This window comes from Talpa occidentalis, unplaced genomic scaffold, assembly GCF_014898055.3.
Source record: "Talpa occidentalis isolate TD23 unplaced genomic scaffold, MPIMG_talOcc4v2.1 talOcc4.5, whole genome shotgun sequence".
Classification (NCBI taxonomy): domain Eukaryota; kingdom Metazoa; phylum Chordata; class Mammalia; order Eulipotyphla; family Talpidae; genus Talpa; species Talpa occidentalis.
In genome coordinates, this window is record NW_023604861.1 from 45,495,449 (window position 1) to 45,522,249 (window position 26,801).

The 26,801-nt window shown below is 39.3% G+C and overlaps 1 protein-coding gene across 3 annotated transcripts in view; it reads left to right on the forward strand.

Annotated features, from left to right (window-relative positions):
* Positions 1-26,801, forward strand: part of WASF3 (WASP family member 3) — a 114,807-nt gene that overhangs the window by 22,370 nt on the left and 65,636 nt on the right. For 2 of the 3 annotated variants that reach the window (XM_037527063.2, XM_037527064.2), the window contains exon 2: positions 20,193-20,287. The gene's annotated coding sequence lies outside the window, so the exon portion shown is untranslated. Of the gene's footprint in view, positions 1-7,779; positions 7,921-20,192; positions 20,288-26,801 lie in introns of those variants that run through there. The other variant, XM_054701339.1, reaches the window with a different exon arrangement.

Below are 26,801 nucleotides of genomic sequence, written 5' to 3' on the forward strand. Positions count from 1 at the left end.
TTACCATTTTGAAGTGGTTCTTATACTTGCAAATGTTGGAAGCAACTGAATTTGAGTTCTCTAAGTAAGTAAGCTCTTTTTTTCTAAAATTCAATTCTCAATAAATAAAAGGTGGTATATCATCAGTTCAATCAAGGATTGAATTTAAATCTTTGTAGCCACTGAAAGGGCTATTCTATCTAGAAAAACTACAGAAATGTTTTTGGCAAGATCATTTGTCTGTTTCTTTCTTTTCCTCTGTAAGCAGTTGGTGTTTTGAAAGGAAGCATATTGTCTAGATTTTCAAAGTTCCCTAAAAACAGGATGGGGGAGTGTGTTATTTTCAGAGTATGTAACATGATTGCCTCTTCAGCATAATTAAGTGCTTTGAAAGCTTGTGTTCTTTGTGCTGTCATAGTTGACTATTATGATTGAAATAAGTATGTATATATATTCCCCCTTTCTAAGTGTTCTTTGTAAGATTGGGCTGGAGCCTCTGGAATGAATGACTGGGGTTTGGGAGAAGTCAATCAAGGGTGTGATAATTCTCAATGGTCAGAATTTACATTTTGAAAGGAAATCAGAGTTGTAGTTTGTATAATGCTGTAACAAACTGGAAAATAATGAAACAAATGTGAGAATTTGACCTTCATTTATTGGTGATTAGCATCATTATTATGTTAAAGTGAGTATTTAAAAAAGATTTATTTATGCATGCATGCAAGAATTGGGGTACAGGCCAGAAGTGTGAGGGATGAAAGGACTCACCAGAGACAGAGTGAGGAGCAGAACAGAAAGATGACTGAAATACAGTGCTGAGGGGAGCAGCGGGCGAGTCAGGAGAGGTCTGCTGCTCCATATGAGTTCCCTCCCTGGCTGGAGATTGAACTTGTACTGCAGTGGCTGCAGATAGCTTCACAGTGCTGCATCTTAAACCCTTGCACCACCAGGGAGGCCCTAAAGTGAGTTTTTAAAATGAGTATAGGAAATATTTTTTTGCCCTTTTGGAAAATTCTTTCAAAATTCGTTATTTAAAATTGTTACAGGGCCTCCCCGGTGGCGCAGCGGTTGAGCGCTGGGTTGCGAAGCTGCCCTCAGCCTCTGCAGCACCGGTTTGATCCCTGGCCACCGGGCGAGGGTCCCACATGGCGCGCAGACCTCTCCTGCCGCCCGCTGCTCCCCTCAGCAGTGTACTTCGGTCCTTCTGCCTGCTCTGCTCCCTGCTCTGGATCTGGTGAATTCTCTCACCCTCCTGTGCTTCTGACTGTACCCAGTGCTTGTATAAATAAATAAATAAATAAATAAACAAATAAATAAATAAATCTTTAAAAAAAAAAAAATAAAATTGTTACAGGACTTCAAAAAAAATTTAAAAAGTTTACCAGTGATCCGGTAATCCTATCAAGACAATGTCTGAGAATAGGGTGCAGTTTGGCATTTGCTGAGTGTAGTTATACCAGATTAAGTCTGTATAAGAATTGTAGATGTTCTTAAGCAGGAATAAATAGGATAATCAAAATAACCTGATATAGGGCCTCCCTGGTGGCAGAAGAGGTTAAGACTCAACCTATGAAGTTATCTGCAGCCACTGCAGCATGAGTTCGATCCCCGGCCGGCCAGGGAGCAACCCACATGGCCCAGCAGACCTCTCCTGACTCATCTGCTGCTCCTCTCAGCAGTGTACTTCAGTCAGTCTGCCTGTTCTGCTCTCCACCCTGTCTCTGGTGAATCTTCTCACCCCCCCACACCTCTGGCCTGTACCCCAGCTCTTGTATGCATAAATAAATAAATCTTAAAAAAAATAACCTGATATAAATTGCAGTATTTGAAATTAAAAAGATTAGATTAGGAAAAACAATAATGTAATTGTAACAGGAGCCTCCATGGCTCCCTGATCCTGTGGGGCATGAATGGCTTTGCTGAAGCCTGACTTAGCCGATGGGCTTGATGACCAACCCCAGCGCCTTAATGGCCAGGTTTGATGGAGCTGCAGAGAGAAAGAGGCCTGCAGTCCATGGGCCACCTGGTGGCTTCAGGCTGTTCTGTGCTGCAGCACTCTCCATGCTTAGAAGGCTCTGAAAGTGGTGGCACCCTCCAATCACTTATGTAACTAGCCCACCCCCCCCCACAACCCCATGGCTTCTATTTTGGGGTCATTCAAATAAGTGACCAGCCCCACTGAAGCTGACCCTGACTGCAGTTCCCCGAGCCCAGTGCCAGTGAACCCACCTGAGCTCAATGTATGCCTGATCTAGACAGCTGGCTGTGGTTTCACTTATGAATAATGTGCCAGAATTTAAATGGATGAATCAAGTTTGAGTTGCCAGTGGGCCAATTAAGTTCGACCTCTTACTGTTGCCATTCAAGGTATTCAGGACCATCCAGGATTGTCAACAGACCTATCTGATTGGCACTCAATTGTCACCAAACAGCTGGGATTGTAAATAGAACTATCAGGCTTGAAAGATGGGGACCCTGATAAGGCTAGAAGCCAGAGAAGTAGCTACAAGAGCTTGAACCCATTCACCAGACAGCGTCAGATTATATTTGTTAGGACTCCTGGAAAGACCTTCATAGACAGAATTGTTGGGAAGATTCGTTGGGTCAGGACCTCCGAGACTATCACAGAACTCAGCATCTGACTTCCACTTCAAACAGCAGGCTGTCTGCTGCACCTGCCTCCAACCCTGCCTCTAACATTGCCTTCAGAGAGCACTGTCAGCCTGTGCCCAGTGTCTCTAAAAGAGTGGATTGTTTGCTGTTGGCTTATGCCCAGCATTTCTAAGAGCTGTTTGCTGTTGGTACAGTGGTATCTCTAAGAGTTGTGACATTGGTGCCTATTCTCTGGTGCCATCAGCTGCTGATTGGTGCTAGCTGGCACTACTGACCTGTGTCTGGCCACCTCTGGGAGGTGTCTACTGTGATGCTCTGGCACCAACCCCTGGTGCTGTTGTGTCTGGCACTGTCCTTTCCAGTGCTGTCCAGCTGCTGGCTTTTTCAGTGTCACCTCAACAGCCCCACCTGTGATCACTTCTAGCTGCCACTGTGGGTTGTGTCTTGGTCTACCACTTATTGGTGTACCACCAGTTTCAGGCTCTTGTCAAAGGGACAGTGCCACCTTGCACAAGCAGTCTTTGTATTGGACAACTGGACACTATGGACACTCTGAGATTGGACAGCCGGCCATTTGTGGTCTTCATAACTGTCCTTTCCCCCGGTCTCCCCTTTTTTATTAACTTTATTGTTATACCCTAAGCCTGAGTGGTGTCTTGCACTTGTGAACACACAGGTAAGAACTCATAGTGACCTGTCCCTCAATTTTGGCAGTTTTATCAGCAAAAGATAACCCTAGAGTGTAAATTTGAATCACCCAAAGTGAAGTCAGTTTTTTGAATCCTCAAATTCAGTTTGTTCACTGAATAAAAATAGAGTATGCCAGGAAGGTGGCACATTTTTGAGTAGTGTCTATCCTGGTTAGGGGTTGGGTCAGCTGTGACTAGGGGTTGAGTGTTGGGTCACAAAGTCCAGAACCTGTAAGGGTCCATTACCCCTTGTATTTCTACTGTAGTCAAATAGTTACACCCAAATTAGCTTCTGTTTCAGTTGTCACCACAGGCTATATTTTTGGAAATACATATTTTTTTCCTTCGAGTCTAACTTGATCTTGTGAACCATTTGCAGTCTTAAAAAGCTTAATTTACAGTTTATACTCTCACTGTTAAAGTGTAAGGAGTGCCTCTGTACCCCATGCTCACCAACACTGTGGTTTTTTTATGTTTTAATTACTACTAAATGTAATAAGTGATAGTGGTATGTTACGTTGAGGCTTTAATTTGCAGTTTTTAAAAAAAAAGATTTATTTATTATTTATTTATACAAGCACTGGGTACAGTCAGAAGCACAGGAGGGTGAGAGATTCATCGGAGCCAGAGCGGAGAGCAGAACAGGCAGAGTGACGAAGTACACTGCTGAGGGAAGCAGCGGGCGGCAGGAGAGGTCTGCGCGCCATGTGACCCTCGCCCAGTGGCCGGGGATCGAACTGGTGATGCAGGGGCTGCGGGCAGCCTCGCAACCCAGTGCTCAACCGCTGCGCCACCATGGAGGTCCTAATTTGCAGTTTTTTAAATATCATGTGAGGTTGGGCACCTTTTCATACCTCCTTTTTTATTAATCACTGAATGGATCACTGACTGTCTCATCCAGATCGTGTCCAAAGTGTCCAGTAGTCCAGAACAAAGGATGCTTGTATGAGGTGGCACTGTCCCTTTGATGAGAACCTGGAGTTGGTCTGTAAAGTCTCAAAGTGTGTGAAGTCTGCAAAAGTTGTCTGCTGAATCCTCTTCTGAGACCATCTGATGGATCCTCTTTAGAGGCTATCTGCTCAGTCAGTCAAGCTGGCTCCAACTCTGCCTTATATTCTCTTTAGGATCTCCACTTTACAAACCTCATTGGACCATTTTTCAGTCCTGTTTGACTGTTGTCAGTTAAGAACCAATCAGCTTGCTCCATTTTCAGTTTTCATAATGAATTCAGAAGTTTGACTATAACTGGAGAACTTGAACCTGTTTGGTCCATTCATAATTCTGGTGCCATATTCAAAAGGAGAAATCTGGTGCTTGCCCAGACCTGACCTGAACTGAGGTCAGGGCAGGATCATGGGCTGGTAGGCTCCTTGGGAGCTACAGCTGGAGCCAGCCTCAATGGGGCCAGAGACCCACTGCACCCAGCACCCTTCAGTGGGGCAGGGTGTAACAATGCTGGGGCCCCTTCAGCAGCACTGAAATGGGTCCCAGAAATTGCAGGCAGGCTGCACCTGGGAGCCTATCATTTGGTCTGGTAAGCCACAGGTCTCTATCCTTATGGCTCAGTGGGCCACAGTGCTGGAGCTGCCTCCACAGGGCCCCATGCTTCTCCCAGAAGCTCTGGGACTCAGGAGTCACCTCCACTGCCCAAGCCCTGGGGCTGGTCTGTTCTCAGGCAGGCCAGTTGCCAATGCAGCTGCCTGCTTGCTCTGGGCTGCCAGGCCAACATGGCATTCCTCATCGCCAGCAAAGCTGCCATGCTCTGTTACTTAGGCAGGACACAGTTTCAGTAATACTTTAGATGCTTGACATAAATCTAGTCTTTGAATCTTTCCATATTTCTCCAAAGTACAACACAGCTTGGTAGGTTTATGTGTATACCTCTTGAAATTAAATGAAAAATAATCCTAACAGTAGGTTGGGGTGAAACGTAACTTCTCCCTCTGAGAAAATGTTAGATCTCATTTTTGAATTGTCTTGAGCACATAAATATTTTTTAAAAATATTTATTTATTTATTTATTTATACACGCACTGGGTACAGTCAGAAGCACGGGAGGGTGAGAGAATTCACTAGAGATAGAGTGGGGAACAGAACAGGCAGACTGACGAAATACACTGCTGAGGGGAGCAGCAGGCAGCAGGAGAGGTCTGCGCTGCATGTGGGACTGGCGGCCAGGGATCCAGCTGGCATTGCAGAAGCTGCGGGCAGCTTCGCAACCCAGCGCTCAACTGCTGCACCACCAGGAAGGCCCCAATATTCTTAGTTTGGCGAAATGTTTCTTTAGATTTTGATAGTGATGAACACTATCCTTATCTTCTTACATTTAAGTAAAGCCAAGGAAGTGCTGTTGAAGGCATTTTTGAGTTTCTTTTGCTTGATTACTTGCTTGACCATCCTCACCCAGTGCCATATGAAGATTTACTTCATAAGCGTGGTGTGCAGGAGCGAATGGAAAACATAGAACTTCTTTTCCTCTTGTATGTGTGATTTTCCCAAAAATAATTCAGGAAAAGTGAAGCTGAAGACCCATATCTGAATAGCATTCTAATAGTATTTCTCATTAATATGCATTGTAAGTTCTTAGTTTGAAGACATTGTCAGGATGTTCTTGGTTTGAAGCCTGGATGTTTTGATTTCCATCCTGTTAATGTCTTAACTGTGACAGCTGCTGAGAATTACCCTCTCCCCCAATTTAATCATACTCAGGAAGAAAAGGTACAACTTTAAGATAATCGTTTTTACTTGTTTCTACATTGATAAAATTGTCTCTTACTCTTCATATAAAGATGTGATATATTATTTACCTTTACTGCAGTTTTGTTTTTTGTTTTTTGTTTTTAATTTTGACCTTTTATAGTTGAGCAAAAAAGCTTAAAGGATGGCATCAGGAGGAAAATTATTTATTACTCTTTTTAAGTTGCTGATCATTATTCTATAGATGTCATCTTTAAATGGAGGCCTTAAAGGGCCTCCCTGGTGGCTCAAGGGGTTAAGATGCAACCTATGAAGCTATCTGTGGCCACTGCAGCATGAGTTCAGTCCCCGGCCAGGGAGCTACCCACATGACCTCTCCTGACTGCCCACTGCTCCCCTCAGCAGTGTATTTCAGTCAGTCTGCCTGTCCTGCTCCCCACTCTGTTTCTGGTAAATCCTCTCACCCCCCACACCTCTGGCCTGTACCCCAGTTCTTGTATGCATAAGGAAATAAATCTTTAAAAAATGTAGGTCTTAAATCAGAAACATTCTCAAGAAATATACACATAGAAAATGAGTGAGATTTAAGTTCAGGGCAGATCTAGGCGAGAACGCCGGAGAGCCAGAAAGAGTGAAGACTTGCTGTGGGCTGGGAGGCCTGCCAGCCTCCCGGCCCCCCGGCACCTCTGCTTGCTGTGTACCTGGTAAATCCTAATAAAAGCCTGCAAAAGCCACTGAGGGCTCCAGGACTTCTCCTTTGCCCAGTCTGCTTGGGTCATAGAGATCCTGCAATGTGCCTCTTCCTGTCACTACACAATGTCAGTCATGTTGGAACACATACCTTCCCCTATGGGTGGAAGTTTATGGACCCATTTATTATAGTGACTGTTACTGTATTTTATCTCGGAGGAAAAATACCTAGAGTTGCTCGTTGAGTTGCACATGAAGTCTTTTGTGAGGTTTAATGTCAAATAGCTACATCTGAAATACATTTTGGTTCTGGAAATGTAAAAATTGCCATGGTAATAAACTTATGTGGTACAGTATTTACACTTGCTGTTTCTTTTGGATAATGTGCAGATTTCTTCAGTATTTTTATAATTTTTTTGGTCCAAATTTAAGATTCAGCATATTCAATTAAACTAAACAGTAATTCTGATTTGGTTATGTTCTTTTTGGTCTCCAAAAGGAAGTTGCTTGCTGACTGTATGTATTTTAGCACAGGCTGTATGAGTTTAAAGAGGAAGGATGCAAAATTATTGCCACTGATATTTGTGTTACATTAGTCTTTATAAATAGCTGTGCAAGTGCAGAACTTCATATGTAAGCTAAAGAAAAAAAGCCAATATCCGAATTTTGGCTCAGCAGGTTATGTGTAGAGGTCTGGGGGTGGAGGGTTACCTTGGTGTAGGAATCTAACTATAGTTGATGTTGAGAACAGGATAGAAAGTCATGAGTAAGAAAACCAAGTGTAGGGTAGGTAAAAGGTATCAGGCTTTTCTGCCCTCCCGCCATCAGGATAGGTGATGGATCCTTGCGGTCCTGAATGCATGCTTGATGGTGGGCACCTGGAGTAGGGTGTGTGCCTAGGTAGATGGGATTCACCTGGGCTAAGAGTGTGCTTTTTAAGGTCGGCGTCACGGGGACACCAGGAGAAGCTGAGAAGAGCAGAAGAAGCTGAAAGAAAAGCCGAGAAGCAGCAGAACAAACGGAAGAGCAGAGAAGCAGAGAGAACGCCGGAGAGCCCAGATAGAGTGGAGTCTTGCTGGGGGGCTGGGAGGCCTGCCAGCCTTCCGGCCTCCCAGCACCCCTGCCTGCCATATGCCTGGTGAACTCCAATAAAAGACCTGCAAAAAACCACTGAGCACTCTGACTCCTCCTTTACCTGGTCTGCTGGATCTTAGAAAACCTGCACTGTGGCCAGTCCTGGCCTTACACTAAGGTAGGATTAGAAATTAGAGGTGTGGGTCCAGGCATGAACAGAAATCAGGTGAATATCAGAATAAAATCAGGTGTTCTCAGGAAATAAAACCAGATTACCGGTGGATCAAGTTCACAGGTGCTCAAGAGACAGCATGTAGTTAGAAACCAGGATCAGCATGAGCAAATGATGGAGACTTGAACCAGTAGAGATATAAAGTAACTTTACCATGACTGAGGAGAAAAGCCCTCTTTTATATTTATGATGGGCTGGGAATGACTTCCAGAATTTTCTAACCTAGGTGCAGCTGGGAATGAAACCAATTAGAAGCTGGTGGAGGAGCTTGTTGTGACTGTGGTCAGAGAGTTTCTTCACCAGGAAGGTGGAGCCAAAGCCAAGAGTAATGTAGTAGGGATACTGAAGTGAGGGAAAGAAACACATTTGTGTACTTCATGATTCGTCAAGAGAATCTTCAAGAGATTCATAATTATAATTAGTGTATGCTTATTATGTACATGGTATTACTCTGAACTGCAGGAAACATTAGATCCCAATTTACCTTCAAGGGGATCCCAATTGAAGTGAAAGACCATGTGCATCATATCTAAAGATAAGCCATAATGGAGAGTAGATGTTTTGGGTGTCTCCTGGTTGATACTTATTGTGAATTCTGTTGGAATTTGGAGGAGCAGTTGATCTAGTTGGGCTGGGTGGTCCAGAGAATGTGCTGAAGAAGACAGTGGGTCATAGAAGGAGGTGAGTTTGCAGTACAAGTTGTGATTTAAGGTGAGCTGTGCACAGGTGAGCCCCTCTCCCAGCTTTGCTTCCTCTTAATCTTTGAGCCTGTTTCATAATATGTAAAATAAAGTGATTCCTATCTTTCTTGTTTGTGTCAGAGTTGTTGTAGAGATTAAATAAGATGATTTATGTGAAAGCCCTTTATAAATGGCACCATGGATTCAAATATAAGTTATTATAAACAATTTTGCCATTTGTAGTGGATCACAGCTTTAATTAATTCCTCATATATAAATGAGATTGTACTCTTGCAAACCAAGGTATTTAATGAAGGTTGTGGTTAGGTGTAGAGAGAGTCAAGAGACTGTTTATAAGTAAGGTTATATATATCTGAGGTTTTACCTCTAAACTTGAAAAATAGTATTGGAAATTAATGTTTTATATATATCAGAAATGTTTTACATTATTAGTGAATAAAAAGGAAATATATTTGAAGAGCAAGTTGCTGAATTGTGAAAATAAATAGTCCATTTAGTAGCAAAATTGCATGATACTTTCATTCTACATTCTAAAACAGGCTATTTTTAGAATTTTTTTGAATCAGTGATGATTTCCAGTTCTAGAGTTCAGTAATTAAAGCAGAGGAAAATGTAACATCATTTTCCTCTTTAGTCAAGAAAATCTTTTTACTTGAGTTGGATCTATTTCAAAGTTTAAGCTGTTATATTTAAGGGTCTCTTTGGAATCATTGGTTTGTAATCTTTATGGGGTCACAAGCAAGAGGAAAAGTGCCAGAACATTGGCCAAGGACACAGTGTCCCACTTTCTAAAAAGGGAAGTTTAAAAAATTCTGAGATTTTGGAATTTCTTAACTGGTGAAACTTGTTATTGTATGCAGAATTCTGGAACCAATTTTTAAGGACCCCTGCATCTAATGGCATTTTCCTGTCTTGGAGCCCTTCCCGTTGGTCACTTCAAACCCCCATCAGGACTTTCAGCCCCCTGTCTGCTGCATCTCTCTTGCCTGTTCCTTTCTTTTCTCAATTCTCAGGCAACCTGTATTTTGAAAGGATGTGTGTGAGGATGCCTACATCCACCACATTTGTAATTATTGATTGTAGATCCTTCCATAATGTTGATAAATAGATTTTTTTTTCTTTTTTTCCTCTAACTTGCTCCTATTCAGCAGTTTTAATCAGGCTGGAAGCTTTACTTTATCTTGAGCAAGTTATTATTATTTTATCTTTTTTTTTTAAAGATTTATTTATTTATGCATACAAGAGCTGGGATACAGGCCAGAGATGCGGGAGGCCACAGGATTCACCAGAGACAGAGTAGGGAACAGAACAGGCAGAGTGACTGAAATACACTACTGAGGGGAGCAGTGGGCGAGACAGGAGAGGTCTGCTGCGCCATGTGGGTTGCTCACTGGTGGGGGATTGAACTCGTGCTGCAGTGGTTGCGCTTAGCTTCATAGGTTGCGTCTTAACCCTTTGTTCCACCAGGGAGGCCTCCTGCTTAAGAAGCTCCTTATGGAAATCTTTATTTGGTCATTGTAGTTTTCATCTTTAGGATTTCTATTTTTGTTTTTGACTGTTTCTTTGTTAAATTTCTCATTTTGTTCATGTATTGATTTACTTAGCTCTTTTTAAAAATGTGCTTACTGCATTTTATTTTGTTTGTTCTGCTGTCATATTTAAATAACTTTTCTAGGTATGGTGTTAAACGTTCCCTGACTGATGAGAGTTTTGTAAATGGCCCACTAGTAGGTATATTCAACTTTGTATATATTATCAGGATTCTATGTTCTTTTCTTTTTTAATTAATTTGAGGGTAATTGGTTTATAGCGCTATGTGTGACTCAGAGGAGTATGTTCAAACCTCCTAAGATGTATATAGCACCATACCCTACCCACAGTGTTAGCTGTGGGTTTATCATCTATGGCCTTTATTTTGTTGAGGTATATTCCTTCTATCCCTGTTTTACTAGGAGTTTTTATCGTAATGGATGCTGAATCTTCAAATAATCTCCACATCTATTCATGTGTTTTATGATTTTTGTCTTTCCTTTTGTTAATATGGTGAATTTCATTGTTAGATTTGAGTATGTTGAACCATCCACGCATCTCAGGAATAAATCCCACTTATGAGTAAGATACTTTTATTAAAGTGTTGTTGAATTTGGTTTATTATAATTTAGTTGAGGATATTTGCATCTGTTTACATCATGGATATTGGGCTGGAGGTTTTGTGTGTGTGTGCACGCACACGTGTGTGCACTTGTGCTTGTCCACTTTTTGTAACAATGATGGTGGCCTCACAAAATGTGTTTGGCAGCATCCCCTCTTCATTTTTTTTTTTTAGGACTTTGAGGATAGATATTCTTCCTTTGAAGGTTTGGTAGAGCTCACTAGTGAAACTATCTGGTCCTGAGTTTTTGTTTTCTGGGAGATTATTGTTTTAATTTCCTTACTTATGTTAGAATAATGTGTTCAGGTTTTCTTTTATCTCCCAGTTCAGTGTTGAGAGCTGTATGGTTCTACAAATTTGTCCTTTTCTTCCAAATTTCACAGTTTTTTGGCATAAAGATGTTCATAGGAGTCTCTTATGATGTATATTTCTGATGTGTCTCTTGTAACTCAGTTATTTAGCATTGACATTTCCTACCTTTTTTCCTTAGTGAGTCTTGTGAGAGGTTTGTCTGTTTTATTTTTACAATGAACTAGCTTTTGCTTACATTGGTATTTTGAATATTTTTTTTACTTCTATTTAATTTCTGCTCTCATTTTTATTATTGCCTTCTACTGGCTTTTGTGTCATTTGTTCTTTTGTTTTCTCAAGATATAAGGCAAGATTTTTTATTTGAGCTGTTTTTTGATGTGGACCTGCATTGCTATGTTCTTAAAACCTAGAACTACTTTTTCTGCATCTCAGAAGTTCTGGTAGACCGTGTCTTCCTTTTTTTTGTGTATGTCTATAGGGAATGTTTAATTTCTTCTTTATTTTGTCATTAACCTAATAGTTATTCAGTCATCTGTTGTTTGGTCTCCATATACTCCAGTTTTTTATTTTTTGTCACTGCTTTATAGTTTAGTAATAGTGTGATTAGAGAAGATACTTGCCATGGTTTCAATTTTCATGAATTTATTGACACTTGTTTTTTGAACCAACATGTATTTTTTTTCCTGGAAATGCTCAATCTGCACTTGAGATGAGCTTTGTTGTAAGGGAGGGTAGTGATCAGTAAATGTCCAGTAGGCCTGTCTGGCCTAATTCCTCATTTAACTCTGTTGTTCCCTTCTGGTTGACCTGTCTATTGATGTGAGATGTTGAATTCCCCTACCAATATTGTGTTGTGGCCAGTGTCCCATTTTAGGTCTGTCCATAGTTGCATTATATATTTTGGTGCTCCTTCATTTAGTGCATATATGTTGATGAATGCTATGTCTTCCTGATGCATTGATCCTTTAGTCATTATATAATATCCTTGTCACTAGTTACTTTTTTGCTGGATGTTTATCTCATGTAATTATGACTATCCTTGCTTTTCTTTTCAATCCAGTTGCTTGTCACATTAGTTTCCATTTACTCTGTCCTTGTATTTATCTTTAAAGCTCAGATGTGTTTCCTGGAGGCAACAGAAAGTTGGGTTTTATTTTCTCATCCAGGCAGCCACTCTGTGCCTTTTGATTGGTGAGTTTCTTCCATTTACCTTTAGAGTGATAGCTGATATATGAACATTTACTGTTACCATTTTATCTCTGGAGTCTTTTCTGTTTATTTCCTTATTTAGTTTCTTGTGGCTTCTCTTCACTTTGACTTAGGTATGAGAAGCTTTTCTTGTAGGGGAGATAATAGTGTTTGCAGATTCCTTCAGCTTCTGTTTGTCTGGGAAGGCCTTTATTTCTCCCTCACATCTGAAGGAAAATATTACAGGATTTAATATTCTTGACTGACAATTTTTATCGTTAAGTGTTTTGAATACATCATTCCATTTTGTCCTTACCCTTAGTGTTTCCTCCGATGTAATCAGTTATCAACATTTTCCTCCTTGCTGACTTAACCCTTCTTGCTCTTTATTGCTTTCCTATGTACTGGAATCATTTTTGTGGTTAACTGAGTCAGCAAGGTGGGTGTGGTGGTGATCTTGAAATGGTCAGACATTAGTGTGGATGAGTTGGGGTGGTGTTGGCATCCTTGATATCCTTCCCCTCTGTAGTTTGGGATGAGAAACTTAACATTTCTTGTGCTCACAGTATGCCTTTCAAAGTAAGCATCTGGAGTTGGGAAGAGGGGTACAGACCCAGCCTATGTGGAGCATCCTGGCTTCTCCACAAGACTTTTCCCTCCTTTATGGGTGTGTGTCTCTAAAGAATCTCTGCTCCCTCTTCCCCAGGTGTCCTAGCTGAGCCAACAGCCCACCATCAGTGTCCTCTACTCCCAGACTATTATCCCATGGTTCCACTCTCTTCTCACCTCCTGTTTGCTGTAGAATGAATCTTCTCAATTTTGATACTATTGATATCAGTGGAGACATTGATCTTTGCTATATAAAAGATAATGAATCCCACTCCTCTCCACTGGGCACCTCTTGTTTCTGTGTCCTCCTGACTCACTTCTCCATGAACCCCAGCCAGTGGGCTTCAGGTCAGCGCTTTGGCTCCCATGACTGATGGCTTTGACTAGGAGCTGCCAGGCTCTCGGGACCGGTGACTGGAGAGTCTGCTGCAGCTGAGGCCAGCAGCCAGGAGTGACAGGTCTTCTGCAGCTGGTAGTTGATGGTTAGAAATGGACAGACTGGCAGCTTTTGTGGCTGGTAACTAGTCTGGGGTCCCCCTCTTTGTTTTTGTGTATATATCGGAGAGTAAAACGAGGTAAGTCTCCATCTTCCCTTTACTGCCATCATGCCACACTTCCTTCAACTTCATATTTTGAAGAGCATTTTCCTAACTTCTTGTGGTTGTCTTTCTTTCTGTTCTTGTGTAGCTCACTAAACTTTAAGAGGATTATATGCAACCTTTTATCTGCTAGTTCATATCTCTCAGATTTTTTAGGGTCGTTCATTGGAACTTTATTAGTCAAGTGGTGGGGTCTTATTTCTCAAAGTTTTCATGATCCTTGATTCCTTATTTTGGTGTGTGTGCATTTGAAAAATGGGACATTTCTTTCAGACTTTCCAAAATTTGCTTTGGCAGGGACAGTTCATAAATCAGCCCAGTTTGGGTTTCTGAATGTGTCTGTTCCAGTGTCATTAGGCAGGTAGGCTATCTGGGCCAATTTTTGAGTGATGTTACTTTCCAGCTCTAGATTGGAAAGAGAGATGCTGCTGACTGAGAACAGTTGGATAGAACAACTGGCATGAGTCCTTGTCTAAGTGTGACTGAGGATTCTACAGTTGCTTGAGTTCTCTGCTCCAGCATGCTAGGCAGTTGGCTCTCAGTATTATAGTCATCACTGTGTGGGGCTATGTATTAGCTTCCCTGCCATGGTGAGGCAGCAGGATAAACCCCAGTGTTTGCTTGGCTCATTGTCTGGTAACTGAAATCATGCCAAACAGGGCCACCAGTTTTGTTGTGCAAATGTGGCAAATCATTGCTATGATCTCAGCTCAGGTGGGCGATGCAACTTCTTATATGCAATGTTTACATTCAGTGGTCTTGTGGGATGAAGGCTGTATTTAATGGGGGCTCAAAATTATTTTCCCTGTGTAGGTGCAGTGGGGGAATCAGGTACAAAGCCAGCCAAACTGTTGTTTTACTTTACAAAAGTATCCTTTTTGCTGGTTGTTTTATATATATATTGGGCTTGTTTATTCTTTCCTATGTGATAAAGCTTTTTGAGGTCTAAGACCTTGTCGACTTACTGAACATAGTTTTTCCTCATCTTCTACAAAAAGTTTAGTTGAATCATGGGACCAATTTATGTATTGAGTTGTGAGGCCAGTTAAGTGTGTTCATTCTGGCTTTTATTTAAAAAAAATGTAGGACTGTTTTTGCAATGGGAATTGAAGCTCAGATAACCAGCCTGAGAGGCCTAGTAGGGAAGCACAAGGATTGATTTCTTATTGTGATTTTAGAAATAATGCTTCTTGCTAAAAAAATCATTCTTATTTGACATTCTGATGACATGTTTTTCTGAAACTAGTAGAGGCTACAAGTTCTAAAGTATAACAGTCATGTTAATAGAGCTTTATATGAGAATAGTTAAAAACGTTCATGACGTCTTATGAATAGAAAAGTATTTATACTAGAATCTGAGTCTGGTTCAAATGGGAGCACTGGAAAATGCAGTTTCTGGAAAACAAGGATATCTGGGACATTTGTGAGTGTTGTATAGATGTTAGCTTCTTATTTCTGAAAAACGTGAAATTAAAGACTTAAGAGAGATGCAACGACCAAAATAGTAAACAAATCCTAATACAATCAGATTAGGATAATATTGACAGATTAGCAGTGAGTTATTCAGACATAGCCTGATCTCAGGTTAAATGTTTTCATGTCACTGAATTATTTATTTCATATTGACTTTGGAGTAACGGATAATTAAGATTTAAGGAATATGACTAGGGAAAACTATTATCGTTAACATTTTCAATTGCTCTGTAAAATAAAATGAGGTATTTCATGAGATAAATCCATTCATTTCGCTCTCCAGGGCTCAGAGAAATATAAACTGAATGTAATCTGAACTGCTTAGGAAGTGAATGGTCTGTAATTTATTTGATAACTACTGAATTCATTTATCAAAAAAGCTGTCTTTTTTTGCCTCTTCCCTTTTAATTTTTTCCTTTTAGAAATGGACATTTATTTATCTTGACTTGATTATTTTAGGTGTATGATTACTCCCTAAATTATGAATTGTGCTGGTTTCATTATAGATTTTTTTAACTGAATGGCATGAGAAATTTAAATTTAGTTGTATTAAGAATTAGACTGAGCCCTGGAGGTAGCATGAGTACATTTTGATGTCACTACATTGAGGTCATAATTTGAAGCCTGAATAAGTAAGGAAAGTAAGGATAGGTATCTCTTTGGTGGGATTTTAAAAGGAATCCTTAAAGGTCACCCAGTTTGTGCCTCTGTTCATTTGCTTGTTCATCTGTTCAACAAATATTCGGTTATCTACATGCTTTTTATCTGGATATTACTTTTCCCAAATACTGATAATAGCTATTTCAACTCAATATCCTAAACTTGAAAATATAAGAGCTGCTCTATCCAATTCAGTAACTACTAGCCACTATTTAATTTACATTAATTGAAATGAAGTAAAATTAAAAATTCAGTTCCTTAGTTACACTTGCTAGATTTCAAATGTTCAACCAAGTATTCTGTGGGTGGAGTCGACCAGATTTGACAGTGTCCTTCTATGTGTAGCACCTGTCCATCCTTGCATGGAGTTCAGCTAGACAGTGCTGCAATAGTGTTCCTCAACTTTACCCTCTGAGAACACTCATCATTCCCATCTAGTTCATCACCCAGTACTTATATCTCTCCAATTTGTTCTCTTTCAAAATTTTCCTGTCATATTTTAAGGGTTCATCATCTGTCAACTGAAGTAAGGCTCCAGTGTTTGCAAGACTGAAGAATCCTTCCGGATACTCCCTCCCTGCAATAGCAATCATGCTCTTTGTGCTCTCTTAATACCATGTGTCATTTTTATCACATTGTTTCTTCTGGCGTACTAAGAGGTTCTTGGGTGTGCAGGATTGGGCTTTGATTTTCCAGAGGAGACACACAATACTTGACCTAAAACTCCAATAAATCTTAATTGAGCAGATAGAGAGATATAGGTGGGTGAGAAGTGGCTGGGTGAGAGAGGCTGTGCTAGGCCGCTTTCTAAAGGCTAGGGACAATTTAGATGCATGGAAGCAAGAAGAGAAGAAGGCATTCATGATGGGGACATTCATGAATAGAAGCCTAATGGTAAGAAATTACAGGGAAACTATGCCCTTACACTATAACCACAGAGGAACATTTTCAGCTCTACCTAGAGTTTACCCACGGGACATAAACAGAACTTGAATTATGGTATTGCATGTAAATGTTTCCTCAGTAGAGGTGTCATATCATCTGAGATTGTTTTCAGAGGATAAAGTCAAGTAAGGTTAATAACCTTTACCTGTACTTCAAAAGAGTTAAAGATATGTTTACCCCTGTAAAATTAGACAACATACTCATAAAGTCTGGCTGATTCTTCGACTGTAATGGTTCCTCACTTACATTAGGCACTTATGTAATGACATGTTAGCAGCTCTTAGGAAAGACAAATGCATGTGTATACATCTAAACTGAGCCTGTCTAGTATGAGTAGTTTAGAACAGTGACTATAGTGAGACCGACCTATCCTGCCTCTGCCCCATCTAAGGTGTGTAATCCTGAGCGGTTCCCCTCTGGTCTGCTGCTTCCTGATCTTTTTCCTTTCCTGTTGCAGTTTCCCCACCCACACAAGGAAGATAATAACAGGGCACTCGTGTGGGAGCTGTGAAGATTAAAGGAGATAATCCATGACAAGTACTTGGCAGAACTAAAAGATAGTAAAACTTCAGTGATTGTTATCTATTATTAGACAGACTGAATTATTTTTATGAGACTCTTTCCCTCCATGCCCCTTTGACCTTTTCTCCCTGCCCTTTCCCTCTTAACCTCAGAAACCTCATTTTATTAATATTTGTTAGTTTTTATAAGTATTTTACTTTGTTACTATGTAATGTTGTTCTTACATGTTTTACTGTCAATCATTCTCTTGCTTGTCTTCTGTATTGCTGGAAATGTCAGTATTTCATCTTTCCTTATGGATGAATAATACTCCATTTTAATTCAGTTCTCTATCAGTGGGTGTTAAAGTTGTTCCTATGTCATAACTATTGTAATTAACGCTACAATGAACATTGTAGAGCATATAATTTTTTGAGTTAATAATTTCATGTTCTTTGGAGAGATCCCCAAAAATGGGATTGCTGGGTCATATGATATTTTGATTTTTAGTTATATAAGGTAAATCCAGATCACTTTACAAAATGGCTGTACCAGTTTACAGTCCCACCAGCAGTGTAATAGGGTTCTTCTTTCTCTGCATTCTCTCCAGCACTTGTTGGGAGTCTAGTTTCCTCATTTTTTCTTTTTTAAATAGAGGCATGTTTTATTTATTTATTTGTTTGTTTGTTTGTTTTGTTTATACATGCACTGGGTGCAGTCAGAAGCGCGGGAGGGTGAGAGAATTCACCAGAGCCAGAGCAGGGAGCAGAGCAGGCAGAAGGCCCGAAGTACACTGCTGAGGGGAGCAGCGGGCGGCAGGAGAGGTCTGCGCGCCATGTGGGACCCGCCTCCGGTGGCCGGGGAGCAGCCGGGGATTGAACCGGCGCTGCAGAGGCTGCGGGCAGCTTCGCAACCCAGCGCTCAACTGCTGCGCCACCGGGGAGGCCCTAGTTTCCTCATTTTTTAATGGAGGTATTACTTGCCTTGTGAAGAGTAAGTTAAATTATGACATTTTAGCACTCTCCTTAATCCTGTCTAAAGCATTCATTAAGTGATAACTATTAACAATAGTTCTATAACCTTTCACAAACATGAGAAAACTCATAGTTTTCCAAAGGAAGAGTTAACACATGATTGCTAAACATAAGTGGTCTTCCAGAAAACACATATTGGACATTTTCCTTGCCCTTATACGCAGACTTAGCTAAAGATAACTATCTCCAAAGTGAAGTGTACAGTGCTTGTTACTTTCAGTATTATTCACTAAGATGGTCTGTTAGAAGAAATATTTGGCGTGTATAAACCTAAGACCCAGGGATAATTCTCTGCATTTGAAAATAAGGTAATCGCTTATGTAAATTACTTAGGAAAAACCTTTTTGCTTTTATTTTGCATAATGAGGAGCACACTGTACATCTGCTCCTAAGGAAGAGGAAGAAATTATGTACTGCTTTTAATTTTAAATAAGCAAACTAGGATGTGTATAAATTTGAGTATCATTGACTGTTCTATTTGTTTTTCATACTTTCCAGAGGATGATGACAGTATTAACTATGTAGGTTCTCCTTCACTATCTATAGGCCTCAATATAATTCATGCATTCTTTTTTTTTTTAAAGATTTATTTATGCATACAAAAGCTGGGGCATAGGCCAGAGGTGTGGGGGGTGAGAGGATTCACCAGAGACAGAGTGGGGAGCAGAACAGCCAGACTGACTGAAAGACACTGCTGAAGGGAAAAGTGGGCAGGACAGAAGAGGTCTGCTTTGCTATGTGGGTTTCTTTCTGACCGACTGGGTATCGAACTTGTACTGCAGAGGCTGTGGATTGCTTCATAGTGCAGTGCTTAACCCCTTGTACCACCAGGGAGGCCCTCAGATCATTCTTTTAAGGACACTTAACGTTGCCTTCCTTCCATGAGGAAATTGCACTCTTCTCCTTTCCTCTTTGTACTGTTCTTGCTTTCATGAATCTACCTTGTTGTGTTATAATTGTCTTCATTTATTAGTCACCCTCTTTTCTTACTCGTTTTTGTGTCTGCAGGTTTTTTTTTTTTAATATTTATTTTTATTTATTTATACAAGCACTGGGTACAGTCAGAAGCGCGGGAGGGTGAGAGAATTCACCAGAGCCAGAGCAGGGAGCAGAGCAGGCAGACTGACGAAGTACACTGCTGAGGGGAGCAGCGGGTGGCAGGAGAGGTCTGTGCGCCATGTGGGACCCTCCTCTGGTGGCCGGGGAGCAGCCGGGGATCGAACCGGCGCTGCGGAGGCTGCAGGCAGCTTCGCAACCCAGCGCTCAACCGCTGAGCCACCGGGGAGGCCCTGTGTCTGCAGTTTTTAAGGAGTGACTGACTTATGATGCTTGGTAAAGTTTTCCCGACTGAATGAATGATAATCACTAAATGTTTCTTGTGTGTATTCTTCCTAAGAAAATCATAACTCTGGGTAGAAAACTGTATTATACTCTGGTTTTTCATAGCTCCCTCACATTGGTAAGCAATATCAGATAACTCTCTAAGATTCCTATTAATGTCAGTTATCCTGGACACACTTTTCAGGGTCCGTTCACTAGGCCTTCCATCTTTGTTACCATCTTATCACCATATGTACTATTAAAATATTTATAAAGTGATCGCAAATATTTTTACTGAATTGAAATATTTGTGTGAAAATGCAAGTGCTCTGAGAATTCTTATGTGAATAATAAGTGTTTAATTCATTCTGTGGGCAGTACATACCTAAAATATATGTATTGTTGATAAGTAGATGGACTGAGCTGTGCAGTTGACTTTACCCATAGTAAATATACTTGACTTTTGTTTTTCTACTCATAGCTATTATTTATTGCAATTTCTCGAAGTTAATTTCAGAGCTTAGTTCAGAATAGGGAGTTGGTATTATGCAGGAATTCACTGATCTTACTAGCTCCTTGCTCAAACTAATTAAAAAAAAAAAAAAGTTCTGGGATTAGTGCTCCTTGATGAAATTATTGAAATATGAAATTTGAATTTGACTTTTTTGAAGACTTGAATGTATTTTTCTTACCAATATTTAATTTTTGTTTGTTTTCTTTTTAGGTTTAATTTCAGTTGCTATTACTACTGATATCTGAGCCAAAGTGGTGATGCTGCCTGAGGGAAATTTCTGCAATCCATAAGTCAACAGTTATATGGTAAGAGTGTGTGTGCCTTTTACCTGTAAGGCCATTTTATTTCTGAAACATTATAGGTTAGAATTTTAATTTGAAATTCTAATTAAATATAGAATTATAGATTCAAATTTTAATTTGAAATTCTCATTAAATATTTTAATATTTCCAAATGTCGAATATTAACATTTTTGATATTTAAATACTAACAGCAGATAGTATGTTACAGCTTTACAGATCCTAATCAACAGTTAAGGAATTTGAAAGAGAAAAATATAACTTGATCATTCATATCTTATTAATTTTTGTGTGAAAAACAAATATGGTTATATATAATTTATAATAAATTGGCATCAATTTTCCTCATATATTTTGGCTATTCACTTATTTGTTTACTGGACTTGAGGTTTAGTCAGTGTTTTATTACCTGAATCTTGTTAGTAGTGAATGCGTATGAGAAGTCAGAATGCTAAAACTTAAATCTAGTCAGGTTTATTCTGACTTACCCTGAACTGAAGTGGCAATGATTCCAACAGTAGGTAAAATGGGGTTTGAATTACTTAGTGATTTAAATTATCTATATTACTGTCTTTGAAGAATAATTCAAGTGTAATGAGACTTAACAGACTTATATGGCAGGTTCTTTCTTTGAAGCTCAAAGAAATCATTTGTCTTACCTATTTTAGAGAATTATGAAAATCAAATGAGATGATGTATGTAGAATTGTCTTTTTCTTTTGTTTCTAGAGAGAAGAACAAATATTTTGGTTTTGAGATGGTATTGAGAGAAAACATTCTTCTCAATATCCTTTAGAGGAAAAGATGATGGAAAACTGGTCTCTATTCCTATCTCACATTACTCTTGTATATATCATTATATTAATATATTTATGGAAAATTGAATTTGATTTCCATACATTCACATTATGGGTCATTCCCCTCACCCCAGGAATGTCTGTGTTCTTTGGCCACAGTGGAATTGAGCGAATGATATTTGGAGACTCTGTAAATATTTTGAAATTAAATATCACATTCTAAAAATCCCATAGGTCAAAGATGAAGTCATAGGGAAATCAAAAAATACTTTGAATTGAATTTAAATACAACATATCATAATTTATGGGATGTACCTGAAGTGTATTTTTTAAGTATTTATTTTTATACAAGAGCTGGGGTACAGGCCAGAGTCACGGGAGGGTGAGAGGATTCACTAGAGACAGAGCAGGGAGCAGAACAGGCAGATGACCAAAATACACTGCTGAGGGGAGCAGTGGCCAAGGCAGGAAAGGTCTGCTGCGCCGTGTGGGTTTATCCCTGTCTGGCCGGAAATGGAACCCGCTCTGCAGAGGCTGTGGACAGCTTCACAGCGCTGCGCTCAACCCGCTGTGCCACCGGGGAGGCCCCAGAAGTGTATTTTAATGGGAATTTACAATGTTAAATGCTCATATTAGAAAACAAGTATAAGGACAAAAAAAAAAGTAGAAAGACAAATTCTTAATATTAGAAAAGAGAGACTAGCAGAATAGTCCCTGTAGATATTAAAATGAAGATAAGGGACTTTATGGGCCACTTAATGCATTTGATACTTAAGATAAATGGACATATTCCATTTAAAGGCACAGATTTCCAAACCTCACTCAGAAGAAATGGATAACCTGAATAACTTTATTAAAGAAATTGAATTTTCATGAATAACTATAAGAAAGTGAAAATCAAAATCAACAAAAAACTATGAACCAGAGACACTTTTTGGGGGGTGGGGGGCGGGAGGGGAGGGATTGGGGTCAGAATGGGGGGGTTGCAATTGTATGGGGAATATAAAAATAAAATTTATTATTTAAAAAAAAAAAAAAGAAATTGAATTTTCAATTAAAAAGCCTCCCCAAAAGAAAGCTTGAAGACCAAATTGGTTGGTAGATGAATTCTACCAACCTACTACAAAAAAATAATGCCAATTATATACAAACTTTTCAGAAAACAAAAGGATGGGAACATTATCTTATCATGTCAGTATTAATTTGACGCCTAAACAAAGCTATTATTCTATAAAGTAGTATTCAGTAAAGCAAATCAGTACAGCTTACATTAAAAGGATAATTCACCAGACCCAAGTGCAAGACCATGGATAGGAGGGATACTAGTGTATCCAAAAAAAAAAAAAAAATCCCAAACAAGCAGTATGATTGAAATATAGGTGGACTATCTGAATAGACGTTTTTCAAAGAAGACATGCAAATCATCAACATGTGCATGAAAAGTTTCAGTGTTGCTAATCATCAGGGAAATATAGATCAAAACCAGAATGAGATACTACCCTCTACCTTTTAGAGTGGTTATTATCAAAAAGATAAGAAGTAACAAATTCTGGTGAGGATGGGAAGAAAAGGGAATCCTTGTTTACTGCTGTGGGAATGTCATTGGTGCAGCCATTATGGAAAACAGTTTGGCTGATCTTCAAAAATTGAAAGTAAAACTACCAAATGATCTCGCAATTCTACTATGTTTTTACCCAAACAAAACAAAAGCATAAACTTGAAAATATATCTGAACTGTTATGTTCACTGCAACATTGTTTATAACAGCCCATGTATGGAAACAACCTAACTGTCCATGGATGGATAAATGACTAAAGAAGTTGTGACATATGCCTGAACATTTGTGTGTGTGTGCGTGTGTGCATGTGTGTGTGTGCATACACACATTCAATGGAATGTTACTTAATTATTGAAAAAAGGAAGAAATCTTGTCATTTGTAACAACATGGATGGATCTTGAGGACATTAAGTGGAAGAAGTCAAACAGAGGGGCAAATACCAAATGATTTCACTTGTATATGAAACCTAAAAACAAAATTGAAAACAGCCCTGCTCAAAGACATGGAGGAGAGATTGGTGGTTACCAGAGAGGGTGTGGAGGTGGGCAAAAACGGTGAAGATAGTTAAAAGGTAGATTTCCAATGAAAAAATTAGTAATATCATTGTCATGTATAGCATGGCAACTATATTAATAATATTGTAAAAAATACTCATATGTAAAACATTCACATTTATCATCTTTAACTGGCTTACCCTCATTAGTTTTATGATTTTTGTTGTTTTGAATACAGTTGACTAGGAACCTTGACTGATCCTTTTTGTTGGTGACATGATTCACTTTTCGGAATATGTTCTGGAGAATGAAGAAGTCAGGATGCCAGACTAGATGTTTTGAGATCAAGTACTAGATTTCAAATTTGAGATCTTTTGCTATGTGTGTTTCTTACCCTGCTCTCATAGCATTGGTAATAATTAACTAAAATAACCGTTTTATCTGGTATAGGATTCTTTCATGAGCATAGTTTCTTGTTAACAAATGTTGCCATCGAGATCTCTTTGTTTTTAAAAACCAGCAACTCAGATTCAGTAGAATATATGTTAAGAAATAGTGGTGAAGTCTACAACTTTATTGGTATTTTGACTTTATGTTATGTTCATACAAAATTGGCAGCATTTGGCCTTTTTTTCACCAGCAAAATGATTATTTACCGTAGTTCAACTTGATATTTTAAGGTATGTAGTGCTATTTTTTTTTACATACTTAGCAGATCATGTAAGTATCTGATAATTTGTTTTCTCGAGGAGTTTAATTTTATTTTTGATGCATTTTTGGATTTCCTTTTGTAGTCTGGGGAATATATGCTATATGTTAACAAAAGAGGAAATACTATTTGTGAGTAGGTAATTAGAAACAAAAACTGGAGAGTTTTGAGAATTAAACCTTGTGGTCAGAGGTCGATAGGTAGGGTGGCTATGTAAAAATTCGCTGTGAATTCTTCATATTCTCTGAGATACCTGTTTTCCAGAAAATCATGTCTCCATGGCAAGTTTTCAAATACTCTTGGTATTTCTGGGTTCTGAATATTTATTGATATATTTTATATTATTAAAATACAGTGATAGTTTAGTTTAAGGTTGTGTTTATAAAATGTTTATAGGTTGTACGTTTACTATATCTTGAATAGGTATACAATTGTTTTATTTATAAGGGCAGTAATTCAAATATTTCATGTGGATTATAATAATGATACTGCATTAAACATCTTATGAGCTTTTCATATTCATCACAATGTGATTACAGATTGATTGTGCTGATGATAAATGGCTTCTTCCTCTTCCTACCTAATTAAAGTGAAAAGGGAGGTAGTTAAAATTATTTAATTTGTCAGGTAAGCATTTATTTTTAATAAGAATAGTATCTAGTGTTTTTATTTCACTTTATGATTTTTACTGGGCTTTTATTTATTTTTTATAATTACATTCATTTTCTTACATAGTTTTTCATTTTTGTACAGTATCTGATTTCTCCTCTCAGTGTAGTCCTTATCGTTCTCTCACTACCATAGCACCAGTGAAACATCACTATAGTGCCTTTCCATCCCTTGCCACTGAGCTTTTAGATAAAACCTCTTACCATGGCCCTCTGAGGTAAGCAGGCAGATGTTATTGCTTCTAAATTTTGAATCAGGAGTTTACTTTAGGGGGATTACATGACTTCCCCTGGTTTTTGCTGTTGAAGAATTTGGGCCTCTGTTTGCCCCGCTGTCAACTTCCCAGTGTTGCTTGCTTGGCTTTAGTGCCAGAGCGACAGCCCTATTGCAGGAGAACGCTCTGTGTTCAGACTAAAACAAGTGGTGCCCACTCTGATTAGGTTGGTGGGAATAAATTCCCTTTACATAAATGAATTTTAGTAGGAGAAGAACTTTTCTTAGGAATTGAGTTAGCATTTAACCTGTCCTTTGGTAAATATCCTTCTGGAGCTGTGTCTATGTAATTGATAATCTTTTTGTCTGTTACTTTAAGTATTTTAAATATCTCTTGCCATTCCTTTGAGCTTGTAATGTTTCTACTTAAAAATCTGCTGACAGTCTGAGACCTTTATTGGTTACCCTTTTTTCTCTTGATGTGTTTAGTAATCTGTCCTTGTCATTGGCTTTCAGCAGCTTTATTGTAGTGTGTCTTGGTGTGTCTATTTTGTATTATTTTGCTTGAAACTCTTTGGGCCTCTTGGAGGATGGTGTCTGGTTCTTTTCCCAGATTCAGATGATTTTCAGCAATTCTTATTTCTATGCTTTTCTGTTTCTATTGTGAGAGCCACACAATACAGATAGTATTTCTCTTTAAGTTATGATCCCAAAGGGCTCTTGCACTCTTTTCATTATTTTTTCTCTGTTATTCTATTTGTGTATTCTCTGGCATTGTGATTTCAAGCTCATTAACTTCATTGTTTATGTCTGTATGCTTTTAGAGCCCTCAATTGTTATCTTTTAATTCAATTATTGTATTTCTTAGCTCTTTTACTTCTATTGTAGCTGCTTCATGTTTCTTTCCCATATTTTCTTTATCTTTGTTATGTTGCTATTTTATACCCTCCATTTTTGAGTTCCACAGCATTGTTATAAGTGTTACCTTGACCTTCCCTTCAGTCATGTTCTGTGAGTTCTGCTGGATTGAGACTGCTCCCAGCATTATTTTGCTCTAGCATTTGTGCTATGTTCTTCTGTCTCCTTGTTTTTAGTTTAGGTTATAATAGTAATAAACCTTGAGACTGTTAAAGTAATAAACTGTTACTGTGAAGGACAATAGCACACCAAAGAATCCCCTCCAGTGTCAGGAATTCAAGCTTCCTTCCGCACTTTGGCTACCAGAGTTGTGTGATGGGGTCCACGGTGATTCCTCCCTCCCAGTCAGCTCCTTGGCCTCATTGTCTCCCACAGTCTCATGTCCATGCCATTCCAGGCCACTCTTGAGCACTTGATGCAGCTCTGGGCATGGACTGTAGTTGATGGGGGGGTCTCAAGCTGGGAGTTGTTCTCTTTTTCTTTCCATCACAGAGCTTATGCTGAGGAGCTCACTGCAGTTATTAACAGGTATTTGAATTTTAGTTTACTAGTGTTCATTTGTTTGTGTTTAGCCCCAGGGTGAGGAGTGGCTGGTGTATTGAATCTGCCAGCCTCACCTGTGAGGTGGCACAGGTGATTAGGCCTGTTTATCCTTGAAGGTTCAGGTTCCATTATATTCTATACTAGAGCCTCAGGTTCAAGCCAGCACTCCTCTCAGCAGCACCATCTCTGAAAGTCTCCAACAGTGCCCCCTTTGTTCTGGGCACCAACTCTGTACACCCTCTTGTCTAGAGCAGCGGGCCTGAAGAGTCCCCATATTGGTGTGTGACCCTGAGCCAGCAGCTTCAGGGCACATCAGCCACTGCTCCTCCTTGTAGGTTTTACTGCCTGGTGTCAACTGTAAACACAGTTCACTTAGTATTTATCCTAACCCTTTCTGCTTGACCATTGTCCCTGGTATGTTCTGTAACTCCATTTTCCCCTCAGGGGTTTTTGTTCTGCTCCAATCTAGTTGTGAATATATGGAAGAGGTGAGCCCAGTGTCATCTCTCTGCCACTTTGCTGTTGGTATCCTCGGTCTGTTTCTTCTGTCATGATATTTCTTGTGTCTGAGGCTAACACTAGTTATTGCTACTCAGCCATCATGTTAGAATGTAAATAT